This window comes from Miscanthus floridulus, chromosome 6, assembly GCF_019320115.1.
Source record: "Miscanthus floridulus cultivar M001 chromosome 6, ASM1932011v1, whole genome shotgun sequence".
Lineage (NCBI taxonomy): Eukaryota > Viridiplantae > Streptophyta > Magnoliopsida > Poales > Poaceae > Miscanthus > Miscanthus floridulus.
Genome location: NC_089585.1, coordinates 90,120,412 through 90,137,869, shown reverse-complemented (window position 1 = coordinate 90,137,869; position 17,458 = coordinate 90,120,412). Strand labels below are relative to the sequence as shown.

Genomic DNA, 17,458 nt, shown 5'->3' with positions numbered 1-17,458 from the left:
TGTTCTCAATGGCGTTATATCTTCTGGGCTTGGTAAATTTCTTTGATTTGTCAGCCATTGCTACTGTGTTGTCTGGACCACGCTTTCTCTCCTGATGTCTGCTGTTTCGAGGAATTTACCTGTTCGGGTTGTCTCTGTTGTTTCTATCCGGGAATCTTTCTCGTGTCTTCTCTTCTACAGTAATAATCTTTTCCACTGTTCTTCTAAATTCTTCATTGTTTCTTGGGTTTTCTTTACAGAAGTCTTGAAATTGCCACCTAGCCATGATTCCGTGAGAGAAGGCTTCGATTACTTCTCGTTGTGTGATGTCATGTACTTGAGCTCGTAGTTCGCCAAATCGTCGATAGTAATTTCTGAGACTTTCACCTCCTTTCTGCTTGAGTCCTTTTAACTCTGCGTGGGTGATTGGATGTGTAATAATTCCCGCGAAATTTTCATATAAAGCTCTTTGCAAGTCTTCCCAATTTTTGATTGATCCTAGATTCAATCTATCAAACCATTGAAGTGGCATGGTTTCTAGGGCCATGGGAAAGAACAAGGTTTTGATGTCATCGTCTCCTCCGGCCAATTCAATTGATTGTGAGTAAATCCTGAGCCATTGCTTTGATTCGGTCTTGCCATCATACTTGGAGTGGTTGGACGGCTTGAACTTGTGAGGTAGTCGTATTGAAGCAAGTCTGTTTGCAAAATAGGGGAATCTATCGTGCGTTCTGGCTTCCGTATATTCTAATTCTGCGCCCCCTTCTTGCCAACTGTTGTCTTGGTAAGAGTAGTTCTACGTGGCTGTCCGAGTAGGTGCTCTGCTTCTGGCCTTTCTTGGTTGCTCGACTCGGTTGTTTTGACTGTGATTTCTTTGGCTCTCTCCGTTGTGACTTCCACTCGGTCCAAGTCTTTCGAAAGCGGACTTCCTTTGATTTTGATCTTCCTGTTCATGAGATGTTGCCCTTCTATCATTTGTCCTAAAGACTGTTGATCGGAGAAAGTCTCGGAGCTGTTCTTGTTTTTCATTAGGATATGAGGTCGCCCTGAGTTCTTCTAGTGCTTCTCAGATCTTATCGTAGGGTGTATTTGCTGCTCATCCTTCTTCGACCTCTTGTTCTGATTTTCTTCTATTGTACTCGGCTAGGTCTGATTCATATTTGATCCAAGTGTCCTTTCGCTGCTTAGCACAGCGTTGACGTCCTTGTTTCAATTTGTTCTTTCTTTCTCTCGCTTGCCTCTGACTCTCAGTCTCACCATCGTGCCCCTAGATAAATGGTGATATGTTGGATTTGGATTCATCTGAAGACCTCACATCAGGTACTTCTGGGGGGATCAATGGTGATCGAGGACGACGAATCATGAATACTTCTCTAACGTGAGTTGTTCTGTCATCGTCGTTGATTTCTGTACTGCTAGAGCTGTTGATAACTTCAGTAGAGGTTTCAAGGTCATAGATCGAATCTCCTTCTTGGTAGGGTAGAGTTTTTGTCATCGTATCGTCGACTAGTTGGGTGTCATCATCCTCAGGAACGGTACCTGGCCAGTGAACGATGCAGTCTAGAGATGTTATAGTTAGAACGAGACCTTCCTGGGCTCCCTTCAGTGGCATTCTGAGCACCGGATCGAGGAATCCTTCGGGCCGTGTTTGATTAGATGTCGCCATGTTGTGGAGTTCGAACGGAAGAGGACCCGACTTCTTTGAAGTATTCTGAGTGTATTCCGAGTAGTATTCTTAATAGGTTGACGTCGTGTTCTGGAGCTTTGTTAGAAAAGAACTTGGTTTTCTGAAAGAACTCGGATAAGACTTCATCTCGGAAGCGAAACTTGAGTTCAAATCGGATGCGTGAAGTCGCAGAATCTGAGTTGGATTGGAAATTACGAGCTGCACAAATCTTCCGGCAAGCTGATCTGTTGTTGTCGTCGAAATGAAAAAGTCCTGATGATGATCCAAATCTTCGAGGAGACGGCCTTGGAGTTTGCCGTCGTCGCCTGCCTCGTAGATCCATGAACCAAAGATGAAGGTTGATCCCATCGAGAAGATCATGTTGTCGAGGTCCGTCGAGCTCTTGGATGCAAATTTGCCAAAAGTCCCCCTACCTGGCGCGCCAGCTGTCGATGTTTGACCACCGATAGCCTGCCACGGGGGTACCCGGGGCAGTATGTTCGGGCTTTAGCGTATGCAGAACTCGATGGTTAACGCAAGAGACAATCGATTTATCCTGGTTCGGGCCCTCGATTGTAGATCAAGTAATAGCCCTACGTCCAGTCGGCGTTAGCCTTTGCGTTGGATTGATTGTAAAGTATTGTGTTGTACAATTGTTGTCTGAACTCCCCATCCAAGGAGCCCTGCCCTCCTTTATATAGTCAGGAGGCCAGAGTCCTAGTCGGTTTACAATGAGAGTTCCTAGTAGGATTACAGAATAATACCACTACTAAGATTACAGGGGAAGAATCCTAGTTAGGCTAGTTCTTCTCCCTTCCTTGCGGGGTACCCCGTGGGTCCCGTACCGATAGTAGTTAAATGCTCTTTGTTTCAAATATGCATTAAATCATTAGTAGGAATAAAGATATATCCTTCATTTGTAAAGCAAGGTATTTGTTAGTTAAACCCAACATTTTGCTTGGTAAAGATAATAGTTAGCTTAGCACCTTAGTCATTAGAGCTAGCTTAGTAGCTTATTATGCATATTCTTAGTTGCTATTGCTTAAATGCTAAGTGTTGCATCATCATCGCATGCATGTAGAGAATGAGTTGGCGGAGATCATGACCACCGGCGATCGCGAGTTCGAGGAGATCGTCGAGGAGTATGAGAAGGAGATTCTCATGCAGGAGGAGGTCCTGGAGCCGCCACTGACTGACTCAGTTGACACCGCGCCTGCCCAAGGCAAGCCCCGGTGCATAACCCTTATTTTTTATAATCAATGTTTATATATGTTGTGTGCATTTGCGATATAGGACTTTTATGAAAACCACATGCATAGATATAACTGTCCTATGAGTCCTACTAGTACAGGTTCGAGTAGCTACTATGCTTAGGTTTTTGGTAGCATGAGTAACCTGCTATTACTCACCATAGGTGATTATTATAATTACTCTCATGATAAAATGATGAAAGGAAAAATGGAGACAGGGCAGGGATATGGTATGTGTATTGGTGGGTGTAACAAGTTATGTCCCACGGCCAATAGGGCTTAGCTTGGTTATATTATTTTCCCTGTTTGTGTCGATTAAGTACCATCCATTGCTGTGGATGGTAGTAAGGTCACAGACATTATCCTGAGCACATACTTGCTTATGGGAGCGAGAAGGCTCGTTACGCTCTTGTCGCGAGTTCTGGCACTTTTTGGACCGACTGATTGGAGACGGGGAAAGATGGAGGTCTAAGCACCATACCGAGACTAGGTCTCAAGTGTGGGGACTTAGAGTCCAAGTTTAGATGGGGACTTGGACCCCATGACAGGAGTGGAATGGGTTGATCTTATTTATGCCTGAGGTATAAATGGGGCGTGTGTTTTGGGGTATCCAGCTTGGATACATTGGTTCGCGAGTTGCCATTTCCGTGAGACGATACGACTTGGCTATGGTCTAGCACTGTAGTAAAAACTAAATGATGAAAGAATGGTGAAATAGTTCTGATTGCTCAACCCTTGCTTGAAAGTAGAACAAGTGCTTACCTAGAATGGTTAGCTAATGAAGTAATCATGACTGCTAATAAAGCTTGACTGTGAGGATGAAATATTAGGAATGCTTTTCGCAAACAAAAAGAAAATAGCAAACCCATATTGCCTATCATACTTTTTGGAGTTGGGAAACTATTCCCACTAGTCGGGTAAGTCTTGCGAGTATATTGTGTACTCATGGTTTATTTTACCCCTATTGCAAGTGCAGCTTGAAGAGTAGCTCTTGTGTGGAGGATTCTTCTGGTGGGCAAAGACGAATCCTTATATCGTTTTTCACTAGATGCTTATTTTCTTTCCGCTGTTTAATTATCGCACTCTGAACTCTAGTATTGTAATAAATATTTTTCAAGAACGCTTGTTGTATGAAATGGACTAAGTATTATAAGCTCGTACTTATTATTAGATTCTAGATGTAAAAAGTGGATTGTTTCGAGTTCTCCCTTGGGGTGTGCTCGACGGAACTGTCTGATGTAGCTCTCTTTCGAGGTGCTTAGTGTCTAGTGGAAAACGAGCGCCTCCGGAAGCGTATTATTTCGAACGGTTCTACCATAGCATCGCGGAGAGCGTGCTGCGCCACTCCGACGTGGTGCGCTACCCAGCGTGCTCCTCGTACCAGAAGCCCCCGTGGCAGGGCCTCTGCAACCGCCTCTGCGACGCCTGTGGCTACGGCTGTGGCAGGGGCCCTCCACCTCCACGCTCCTAACAATTTGAAGGGCACCTTCTCCATGGAGCTATGAGTGATCTGTCGCGACATCCTCATCTTCCTGTGCTCTTGTTTGGATGCATATGTATTCACTTCAATCCACATGTGTTGGAGTATAATGGAATGGAATTTAGTTTAATTTCACTTCAATCTACTTCAACACATGTAGATTTAGATGAATACATGCGCATCAGAAAGGCCTAGGGAGGCGTCCCGCGCCCTCGGTGCCCTAGGGCCGCTCGTCCTCTGCGTCAAAGGTCAGCAGGTCGATCGCGCTGCTCGACACCAACACCATGCGCCTTGCCGTGCCGGGCGTCGGGTGCCGGCCGACATGCGAGCCAGGCGGACTGTCGTCGCCGTGGGCCTATGACGAGCACTGCACACACGTGCTGTCTACCGCGGGCGGCTCCAATTATTGATTAGGATGGATAATGGATTAGGCTATCTCCAACAACAACACCCAAAATAAAGACCTATTCGTTCTTTGGGTAGCGCTACGAGTAAAAGGTTCAATACCTATTCGGCATCTTCTCCAACAACAAGACTTAAAAGAGAATTCTTTCTGCAAATAAGTTTCCACGAGAGATGATGCTCATATTTGGGTTGTGCCTCTTAGGTAACCCAAAATAAGTCTTCCGTATATGTACTCTTTTGGAGACTGATTTTAGATCTCTTGCTATCTATTTTAGATTTGGGTGCTCATATATGTTTCTTGTTGAAGACAGTATTAATAGTAGTGAAATGAAGGAAATAACCAACTAATCACGAGCGGGGCGTTGTACAAGCGCGGCTCGCTGAAGCCTGCCGAGGTGAAGGGCAAGATCGTCGTCTGCCATGTGGTAGAACGGAACGACGACGTACTGGGCAAGGCGCTTGTGGTGAAGCATGCAAATACGGGCATACCTTAAGGCTTAAGCGTTCTTTCTACGTGTATATATACTAATAGTTCAGTAGTACTGAATACTGATAGTACTATATACATGATTTGCACTTGCACTCTGTCTAGCTATACGTTTGGCCACATCGATGCAACAACACACGCTAGGTTGGGCGTGACACTGACACCTGCGCCCAAGATGGCTGGATTCTCATCCCGTGGCCTAAACGCCGTAACGCCGCAGATAACCCGTGGCCTAAAGGCCATAACTCCGTGGATCCTCAAAGGGGCATATTTTTCAGAGGGTCCAGTGCATATTTTTCCATCACGTGGCATGTATGAATTTGTGGTGTATTATTTAACAAGTTCATGTACCCAGAGATATATTTTTAAAGTTCAGGGCTTAAGTCACATCCCATGACAAGTTCAAAGGCGTCCTATGTATTTAACTCTTTGAACAACTCATTTTGAACTCATACCAAATTGTAACGTTGTTTTGGTTTTGACGCAGTATGGTTTGACGATATAAGCTTTTGCCAGTAACTTCGCTGAAGCAAGTCACGTTGTAACTTTCGCATGTCGATCTGCCGTCCAACAAAAATCCAAAGGCTCACAAGACTTCCAGGTGTTGTATCAGTTTTTTTTTTTACCGAGCCAACAGAAGCGGGAGCGCTCAGAGGGTTCCCGCACCGCCCTCGCACGCTGCCGTACCGCGCCGCCGCCGCGCTGCCCTCCCGCAGGACTCGCCCGCGCCGGCCTTGCGCGCCACAGGGCTGCACTCCGCGGGGCTTGCCCACGCCACTGCTCCGCGGGGCTTGCAATGGCATGCCGCTCCTCGTCTCGGCACTGCAGCACCGCGCCCTCGCCGGCTTACCGCGCCGCCGGCCCTCCAATCCAGCGGCACGCCCTCGCCAGCTTCCACGCCGCCCCTGCCCTCCAATCCAGCGCCTCGTCGCCCTCCTACGCCGCCCCGGCACTCTCGCACCGTGCCTCGCCGTCCTTCCTTGGTGAGCACATCGCGCATGCAGCTAGGGAGGCGTACCGGATGGGGAGCCTGAAGGGGGTGCCGGCATTCAGAGAAGGCGAGCTGAACGGAGTCAGCGGTGAACGTCCAGGGGCGGCGAAGGGGCCGCAGACACCCAAGGAAAGCTCCGAGCACGCATTGCCGATTGACACGCTCTGTGCACAGGCCGCCGCCGCCGGATAGCGCAATGGCGGCGCGTACCTCCTGTTCGCCAAGGATAAGATGAAGGCGGCGTTGCCGGAGCTCGCCGTCGCGCCCACAGACATGCTTCGTCAATGCTCTCCGGGTCCTTGTCGGCGCTCGTACAAACACTTGGACTACTAATTGCTTAGACAAAATCCCAAAACGCATGAATGCGTGAGCTCAAGAAAAATAGAACTTGCTTCTTGTTTGTAAAGTGGCTACCCCGAAGCAGATTCGCGAGCTGATGAAGGTGGATGGATTGACCATGTTGCGGGAGGATGGCAAGGCATGGAGCCGGAGTGCCTGGGCGGCGCGGGAAGGAAGCGTGGCGCGGCTCCCGAGTGCCGGGGCGACGCAGGAGGGCGACGAGGCTCTGCACCGGAGGGCCGGCCGGCTGGGACGGCGCGGCGTCGGAGTGGCTCACCGTACTACGTCTCTGTTTATCGATTGCGGGTGCAGGGTTGTCGTGGTCCGTGGACGAGCGCTCCCTCACGGACGCCTTCTGCTCCTTCGGCACCGTCACCGAAGGTACGAAACAGATTCACGCACCGGAACCTTACTGTTACTAGGAACTTATTAGGAATGCCCGATTTCGTTGCGTTTAATAAACTCCGCGTTGGGGTTTTTGGGTTCGGTTCGAGGTCAGATGGTGCACGGGTTAGGTGTTCGGAAAAATGCCGTGGAGGCCGTAAGCCACTCCATAGCGCCCAGGCCCGCAGCCTGTTCGACGAAGTTCCTGTTAGGGACGTGGTCACCTGCTCAGAGGCAATCTACCAGCATGCGAGGAGTGGGTTATTCCATGAGTCAGCTGGGATGTTTGTCAGCATGATGAGGGTAGGTGTGTGCCCAAACTCGTTCACCTTGGTCGGTGTGTTGCTTGCGGCAGCTGGGCTGGGTGACGCTGTGCTTGCCGAGTGCATTCATGGGTGGGCTGTGAAGAGCAGGTTGGAATCCAATCATTTTGTTGCAACCGCACTGGTGGATGCATATGCGAAATGTGGGCACCCCATGGACGCATTGGCGTTTTTCAGCGGTTTGAGGGATCCTAATGTAGTTTCTTGGAATGCGATGATCTCCGGGTTAGTGCACAATGTTTTGTTTGAGGAAGCAGTATTGGCGTTCAAGAGGTTGTGTTGTTGTTTTGGGTCAGTTCCTAATAATGCTGCGACCGTGATTAATGTTGCTCAAGCGTATGCTGGTTGTGGTGACCTTGGAATGTGCAAGAGTGTACATGCTTATGCAGTTAAGATCGGCTTTGATTTGGATGTCTCGGTGACAAACTCAATACTTGGCATGTACTTGAGTTTTGGGGATATTGAGATAGCAAGAGAGATTTTCAGGAAAATTATTGTTCAGAATGTTGTTACTTGGACAATGATGATGGGTTTCCTTCTTGAGCAGGTGCATGCTGGTTAAGTTATAAGAATCTTTGTTCAGATGAGGGCAAATGGTATAGTTCCTGACAGGGTAGCAATGGTCAGTTTGGTGCGAGCTTGTGCACTTCTGGGTGATGCAAGGAGAGGAAAAGTGGTTCATAACCAAATGATCACCCATGGGTTTAGTAGTGAGCTTCCTGCAGTTAATTCATTAATCACTATGTATTCCAAATGCAAGGATTTAAGTTCCGCTAGAGTGTTGTTTGACGGGATGAGGAATAAAAGCTTAGTTTCATGGACTGCAATGGTGTCAGGGTATATAGGAAGTGGAAGAGCCCTAGAGGGGATGCATCTATTTGGTAAGATGAGGCGTGAAGATATTTTTGTGATTGATTCTGTGACATTAGTCAGCTTATTGACTGGATGCTATGAGACTGCTAAGTTTGATTTATGTGTTCAACTTCATGGGTATAGCTACAAGTCAGATTTGTATCTGTATAGACCTGTCCCTAATACCCTCATGGCAGTTTATTGTAAGTGTGGATATGCCAGTTTAGCTCATAAAATATTTGATGACATGATTTATCGAGATGTTGTCTCGTGGAATACTCTGATATTATCCTATGGTATAAATGGCCATGGAGAGCAAGCAGTAGCACTTTTTAATGACATGGAGGAATCTAGTGAAGAGCGAGACAGTGTAACATACTTGAACACAATGCTGGCATGCAGCCATTCTGGACAAGTTGATGATGGGTTGATCATATTCAAGAGAATGATTAATAAGAAGCGTGTAAATCCATGCCAGGAGCACATCGGATGCCTAGTAGATATGTTGGCAAGAGCTGGCCGCTTGGATGAAGCAGCAGAAGTGGCTAGCTTGACTAGCAATGAGGGAGCAAATCCTTGGAAGGCTTTGATGGGAGGAGGTCACCTGCATAGTCACGCAGAATTAACTGAAGTTGCTGCTGAGAAGGTGCTGAACGCGGACTCATTTGATAATGGCCATGTGGTGTTACTTTCTAACGCTTGTGCATCTGCTGGGAAGTATAGTGATGCTGAATCTATCCGATCCTGTTATTTGAAACAAACACGAAAGAAGATTCTAGGCTTAGTTCCATTGAGGTTATACTATCCAGCACAAGATAGGTATTCTCTCAATGGAAGGGAAAACTTGTTGACTACACCATCAGTTCAATTTCATCTGTTGTTTTGTGTTTCCTTAGTACTTTTGTCTTGGAGTACTAACCATATCTGATCTTTTCAATATCCTCCTCACTATATCCACTTTTTGAATACAATCATTTGCTGATTGTGAACATGATACAGCCTATGGTCCATGCTTCATTGCAAAGAGTTGGCGCAAAGACTGAGATAATCTGATCTACTTGACTTTTGAAAAAAAAATATTAAGGTGCATCTCATCCATGTTCACAAGCCTAGGCACTTAAAAGTTTAAGTTGGATGTTTGTTCATGAAACTAATTGTGTGATCACACCCTTGTTTTAAAGTTTTTCGCACTAACATCGTGTATGTTGCTGTGCTATTAGCCTACTACCGACAAAACCATAGTTAACAATGTTGACGCTAAAATAGCAACAGTTAAGAAGTGTTATGGCTGTATTACTCCACGGGTAGCTATCATGTCATGGCTACATGTAGTTTTTTTTCAAGCACATGCATTCTGGCTATTGTTTCCCTTCATCCGTGGTATGTGATTATAGGCTAACCTAGTCATGGCAGTGTTCATATACTTGAAAACCAATAGGTCAAGTTATTTTTGTGTTTACCTGGTATTAAGCTAGTGCGATAAGAAATAAATTTTTATGCTTTTGACCTATTTGCTCCCATGAATTTTTACCAACTTTGCATTTTAAATTTAGTTATAAAAGGACCTTTTGCTTTGCAGTTAGAATAATGTATGACAAAAACTCTGGAAGGTCAAGAGGCTTTGGATTTGTTCATTTCTCAAATGATCATGAAGCTAAGTGTGCCAAGGATGCTATGGATGGGAAGGTACAACCTTATTGTTTTGAAAACATGTCAATTATTGCAGTTAGAAATGAAGCATTGACCTATATTAATTCTACAGGTAATGCTAGGTCGTCCATTGCGAATAAGTTTTGCTCTAGGAAAAGTCCGTGGTGCATCAGTTATTGTTCCTCGACTTTCTACAGTGAGAAAAAATAAGCAATGACATGTTCGTTCGTTTAGTTCCCGGAAACAGAAGCACGCCTGCTATTAACAAGTTGGTCTTTAGAAATATTGTTTCTACTGGCCTTTTGTCATCTGCATATATAAAATCTTTCTACAAGTCAAATTAAATCTGTGGAAATTGTGAAAATTGAATGTTTAATTATATTGGCTATTGATCTGCTTGAATTGGCCCTACACTCCTACAGAAGCTTTAGAAGCTAGGTTGAGATTGATTGATGCTAGGAGTGTTAGCAACTGGTTGGAAATGTCGCACTGAGGCAGGCTACAGTTGTATTTAGAAAAAAAAATTGCTTGATGGCTAAACAACTACTGACTAGTCAACAAGCTGCTTGTTGTTTCATGTTCTCTCAGAATTTATTTTCCTTTTTTTTATTTCTTTTCGAGAGAGATCTACTTGCATTTTGTATTTAGGTATGTGAACTGTGATAGGCTACCCATACTGTGCGTACTCACCTAAAAATATGAAATTCGAAACCTGATGTAATTAGGCAATTTACTTCTTTAGATATGTTACTGCAGCTGACTGCTTTGCCCAATTACTTCCTGTAACTGTCAGTTATGATTAGTTGTATGAAGTATGAACCCTGGTCCCAAGTACCAATGCAATATACAGGAAATCTAATATACTAATACTATATGCACTGAAGTCCGTGAAGAAATTGGTGCATTGGTGTGCTTATGTGTTACACATATTACATGGAGCCTTAGCTTCTACTCAAGTATGAAAGACTTTCATTGAATTTATATATAGTCACACACTTCATGAAGTTCTAATATAATAGACCTCATATATTGTTGTTGTTTGGATAATAGACCTAATTTATTGTTGTTGTTTGGGTAATAGACCTTATTTATTGTTGTTGTTTGGATAATGAAGTTAAGTCACCATGACTGGCTGAACTGTAATTCACTTGTTCTTCTCTAACATTTACAAGATACATATTACTATAAAGCATCTTACAACTGAATCTCAATTGTATATAAATTACCCTTGAAAAAAAAATCATTTTCTAGGCGCCTCTGTGTTTATCTTGATCTATTTAGCTTCTTCTTTGGCATGACTTTTGATGGACTCTTCAGCATGGAGAGACATGACCTTATATTTATAGTAGAGAACATACAAGGAAGTAGAAAAGGTTCAGTACTCTCAGTCCCAGGATGGCAATAAAATGATAGTAAAAATCAAGTTTGCCATTGTTAGTATTGTCTGTTGACCCGCCAGTGTGGCCATTTCTGGCAGTAACCTTTCTTGTGATGTTTACCAGCAGCTCAATGCAGTACACAAATAGTTTGCTCCGGCTATAGCACAGAACAATAGGTATATGATCCTGCTAGAGATTGCATATGCTCTGGAAACTGCTTATTATAAATTTTATTTGTTCAACTGTGATGAAGGCTCAGCAATATCCCGTTAAAAAAACCAGTTGGGGTGCAAGCCACAAACCTTTCATAGGTGATATACATCCATGAGACAGCTGAATTCCTCCTTTTATGCTCATCAAGTTCTGCTACCACCATAGAAATAGGAGAAATTACCAATCTCACACCTTGTTTCTCTAGAAGTGTAATTCCACCTTCCAGCCCAGTGAGTTTTATAGCAAGAGGTACCATAATTCGGTCGTATATGGGGATGAACACAGCTAGGGTGATAAGGAATATGGATGTGACAGAGCCTGCAGGAATTTCAAAGTATGGGCCTAGGTGACAGTCTACGGTAAATACTTTCAATATTATAAAGGTGAATTGTTGAGGCATTGTAACAAACATAATATTCCAGAAAAACAAATAGGCAAAATAATTACCAAACATTTGACTTCCTCTATTTGCTGGATACTGCAAATTTCCCATGAGTTTCTTGCAGAATCCTCATCGTTTATATCACCATCCCGCATAATTGCACCTTTGTTCAGAAACCTGAGATGAATAGAAATTGTGATACACCAGATAATCCTACCATATTCACAGCTTTTCTTTTCACTTCATTTAAACTTGTATGACAGTCCACATCCCTGCTTGCATAGAACATTGTCTATTCTCTATGTTGCCTGTATGTTATTTGTCATTAAATGGATATTACCAATTTGCTTAGCTCAGTTGGTTCAAGACTTCAAGTCCTGTTTGACTCGAATTTTGGTGCCAATTTCTTTTTATTTACGGTGCCACATAGTTCCACCTAGGCAGGTTGAGCTTTTCTTTTAATTTCCTCAACTAACAAAAGTTATGTCAGTATGTGTCACACCCGGTTTCAAAAATAAAACTAGGCTCGTCATATGTGTGTCCAGAAAGTCTACACATACAACAACAGTGTGAATAGTATCAGAAACAATGTTATTAAATAACGTATGCATAGCTATATTAACACTTACATCAGAGTATCGCGGAACAATAACTAATCTTCATACTTCATTCTTCACAGGGATGGTTGACTGGGGTAACAAACGCCTAGCACTTCTCAGAAAACTCGCAAGCTCCACCGTCTGGTATCCATCCAGGATTTTTTCAAAATAATTGAAAAGTAAAGCAAACCACCGCTTAACAAGTATAACATGAGGAGATGTATGCTTAAATGGTTTGACACGGCTGAACTGTGATAAGCAATTTTAGTAGAGCAAGTTTTATCATATATAGGGGCTGGGTGATACATTATTTTGCCTAAATTGTAAAGTGGCAGTCTGAAAATGCGGTTGCGCCCCTTGCGGGAGTGTTGTACAACTTGTTGATTTTGTCATGAGGGCATGGAAACTTAGTCCTCTTTTAAAATGATGCCACAAAGTCGCACAACTCCAGAGAAGATGCTTCCCTCTGGTGGTACATGGACATAAAAGTCTGGCACCAGCTGAGGGTCTGTACGTAGAGGACAGTCATAGAGAATTTTTATATTTTTATTATTTTTATTTAATATTTTAATAATAACCTCACTAAAAAATCAGATCTAACCCTTTTGATCACTTCAGCGGGGCTGGTGTGACCAAATAACACTGTCGCGCTATATGCGTTGGCGTGACAAGATGTGCCACGTTAGATGACGTTTTTTATTTGAAAAACTTTGTCACGCCACTTATGCTAGCGTGATAGTATTGTTCTGTCGTGCCACCGGGAGTGGCGTGATAAGACTGAAATTTTAAAAAATCATAACTCTTTAATATGACGTCGGATGAGGATGAAAGTTATATGAAAATTATAGCTCTCGACGAAATCTACAACTTTCTAGTTTTGAGTTTTTTTATTTGAAGACGCTAAGATGCTCAAAAAATTAATATAAAATTTTAGGACCATAATAATCACGTACTCGTGCTCGTCGCATTCGAAAAATAATATTTTTTGTATATTGTCAAATAAAAATACTTTTTACATCAAAGTTGTAGCTCTCAATTACTTTATAGTTTTCAGTTTTTACATTTAAGGTTCTTAACACGCTCGAAAAAATAAAATAAATTTTCAGCAGCTCAATAATCATGCACTAGGTCTTGTCGCTTTACTAAAATTATATTTTTTTCATTTTTTATGTCAAATAAAGATATTTTTTATACTAAAGTTGTAGCTAACTACGAGATCAACAACTTTTTAATTTTGAGGTCTTTTATTTGAGATAGTTAAGATACAAAAAAAATACAAAATTTAATAGCATATGAATCATGTTTCAAAGCTTATCTTTTTAGAAAAATCATATATTTCTTATTTGATACTGCATAAAAATACTTTTTAAATGAAATTTGTAGATCTTATTAAAAGCTACAACTTTAATATAAAATGTATCTACATTTGACATCATACAACGATATTATTTTTCTATTATGACAAACGCTAGTATGCGATTATTAAGCTGCTGAAATTTTATATTATTTTTTCTGCATCTTAACAACCTTAAATATAAAAACTGAAAACTATAAAGTTGTAGATCTAATCGAGAGTTACAACTTTGATATAAAAGTATCTTTATTTGGCAACATATAAAAAAGATATTATTTTTCTAATGCAACAAACACGAGTACACGATTATTATGGTCCTAAAATTTTATATTAATTTTTTAAGCATCTTAACGTTCTCAAATGTAAAAACTCAAAACTAGAAAATTGTAGATCTCATTAAGAGCTACAATTTTCATATAAATTTCATCTTCATCAAACATCGTATTAACAGAGTTATGATTTTTTAAAGTTTTAATCTGGTTACGTCACTCCCGGTGGCGCGACAGAGCAATATCGTCACGCCAGCGGGAGTGGCGCGATGAGGTTTTCCACGTCAGAAACACCGTCTAACGTGGCAGATGTTGTCGTGTTATTTGATCGTGCCACTGGCACGACCAAAAGGGATAGATACGTAATTTTTTTAGAAGCGATTATTATTAAAATATTAAATAAAAAAGATTAAAAAATACTAGACAATACCATGGCAGCGGTACTTGTGTTGTAGTAACAGTTACAATAGGATTTCTTTTATCAGTCCGATCCAATTGGTGCATGTTTAGTTTCTAAAATTTTGTAAAATTTTTCAAGATTTTTCGTCACATCGAATCTTTGGACGTATGCATGAAGCATTAAATATAAATAAAAAATAAAACTAATTACACAGTTTAGACAAAATTCATGAGACGAATTTTTTAAGCCTAATTAGACTATGATTGGACACTAATTGCCAAATAACAACGAAAATGTTACAGTACCATTTCTCAAAAAAATTCGCCAACTAAATAAGGCCTGCATGACCAGATTGCTCAAACCAGCAATAGTTAGGAGCCCTGGAATGGTATAGCATGCCCGGCTGATGTTGATCTAGATGTTGATGGCAGTCATAGAGAATACCAGGGCAGCGGTACCTCTACTATATAAGTATAGTACCAGTTATAACAGCTATGTAGTGTTAAGAATTTAGACAATTTCATTATTAGTTTAATACAAAAAAATAACATCAGCAAGTTTGTGACGATATATATGTGCATGTGTATATTTCTTATGAACACTACAGCATGCAGAGATGATATACTGGTGAATACAGTAAAAACACAAAGTACAGAAATCACAGAGATTAGACTGTATCCAGCGGAGGGTCCCATGTCAAGGGCATCGGAGGCTCCATTCGCACTAGTCGACATAGTGCGTTGCTCGAAGTCGCGGACCACAGTCGATGCAGGAAGATGTTCGCAGTGCAGTCTCACGAATGGATGACCAGGAAGAAGACGTCTTGACGTTCCACATGCAATCACCGGGAATAAGATGTATGTGGACGAGCAGTCACGAATCGCTCCCCAAAAACCTAATCGTCGCTCACCCCGTGCAGGATTCTCAGACGAACGAGGGTTCCGGAGGCACCTGCTCTCCCGCTACTCCGTGCGCGTAGAGGAACGGGATGGGGAAGACAGAAGGCTGCGGAGATGTAGAATCTCTCGGGAACTGGTTGCGAAGACCGAGGCTGAACTGATAGAGAACTACGGATATATGGCTGTGTCCGGTGAAGGAGACGAAGGCAGCGGAGAATTCCAAGAGACGAAAAGCAGAAGGAACGGTAACTGACGCAGTCTATTCGCCTCCACCATCAAAGAGCGAAACTCCCGTGATAATGTGGATTTAAGTGGCAAAAGACTAGCCACGCCCGCCCGCCCGCCTGCCATGGCCCGGCCCGGCCGGCGGCGGCGCGGGCGCGCGCGTGGCACACCTTTATTCTTTTCTCAGCTTCTCAATTTAGATGAATAATTTCCAACCATATAAGCTGAGTCAGCGTTCAGTCAAAATCCCGTATGGTATTAAGCTATACAACACTTAATGTTACGTACCATAGAGTTTTATTTGATTCATTAAATATTATATGGGCCAAGCCCATATTATATCCAACAATCTCCACCAAACTCTAGGGTTTGTAACAAAGTAGTCTTAGAATCATATTTCTTTTATATATCAGTGTTTCGATGGAGACTGTTAAGTTGAACATCCATCTAGAACAATAGTTTCACTCAGTCACAACTGAACAATGGACTAAGCATTGAATTGACAGTTTTATGTGAGGTGAATGTCACTAAAGTCCTTAGCTGATATTGGGCAGCAAAAAACATCCTCTCTATTTGAAGCATATAAGTCATACTTCAGTGTCTTTCATGAGTATTTAGAGATCACCCAAATCTCATAGACTGTGACCAGCAGTCTGACTCATATAGGTATGTTCCTCAAAAGATATTTTGTAGGACAACATCTTTACTTTGACAAGCCACTTGGAACACATTAAGACAAATGTCAGCCTGCCTTATAGAAAGAAAAAATATGCATCAGAAATTAGTCTTACTAAGGATCTTTCCTCACAATTTACTACTAGCTTGTTTCACCGTCCTACTTCACGGGATCTCCGATCACATAGAACAGGTTACCACTATAGTAAATTTCAAGTGGGTCTCAAATCCATCTCTCTCGATGCACTTTCTATCACGTTGCGTGAAAGACCCTTAGTGAACTGATCTGCCAGATTGTTAGACGTGTGAACATAGTCCAACGCTATTACTCCGGAGTTTCTTAATTTTCTGACATATTTTAGTCGTCTCGTAACATGCCTTGTGGACTTCATGTTATCCTTGGAACTGTTAACCTTTGTAATCACAGTCTGATTATCACAGTTCATAGAAATAGTCAGTATGGGTTTTTCAACAACTGGTAAATCCATAAGGAGATCACATAGCCACTCAGCCTTAGATCCAGCAGTGTCTAATGCTGTGAGTTCTGCTTTTATTGTAGACTTTGTTAAGATAGTCTGCTTACAAGACTTCCAGAAAACAGCACCACCTCCAAGCGAAAACACATATCCACTTATGGCATAAAGCTCATCAGCATCAGAAATCTAGTTGGCATCACAATAGCCTTCCAGCACTTTCGGATGTCCAGTATAACAAATACCATAACTCATGGTCCCTTTTAGATAGCGCATCACTCTCTCAAGAGCACGTCAGTGATCATCTCCTGGGTTTGACACAAACCGACTCAGCTTGCACACAACAAATGAGATGTCAGGCCTTATTGCACTAGCAAGATACATGAGCGAACCAATGATCTAGGAATATCTCAACTGATCCCTTGCTATTCTCCGATTTTTCCTCAATAGCACGCTAGGGTCATAAGGTGTAGGAGCAGGTGCACAGTCACTAAACCCAAAGCGACTCAACACCTTTTCCACATAGTGGGTTTGTAATAGAGTTATTCCACTATCACCTTCTCTTAGAAGCTTGATATTAAGAATAACATCAGCCTCTCTCAAATCTTTCATCTCAAAATTTTTAGATAGAAATTCCTTCACCTCCTCGATCACTTTGAGGCTGGATCCAAGAATCAGTATGTCATCAACATATAAGCACAAAATGACTTCTTCACCTCCACCATACCGATAGTACACACATTTGTCAGCTTCATTCACAACAAAGCCAGTAGATGTTAAAATT

General features: G+C 42.4%; 2 pseudogenes; one reads left to right on the top strand and one right to left on the bottom strand.

Annotated features, from left to right (window-relative positions):
• Positions 1-6,683: 6,683 nt before the first annotated feature.
• Positions 6,684-10,108, top strand: LOC136458592 (33 kDa ribonucleoprotein, chloroplastic-like; annotated as a pseudogene).
• A 971-nt stretch (positions 10,109-11,079) lies between these two features.
• Positions 11,080-16,689, bottom strand: LOC136460806 (protein NRT1/ PTR FAMILY 2.13-like; annotated as a pseudogene).
• Between the last annotated feature and the right edge of the window lie 769 nt (positions 16,690-17,458).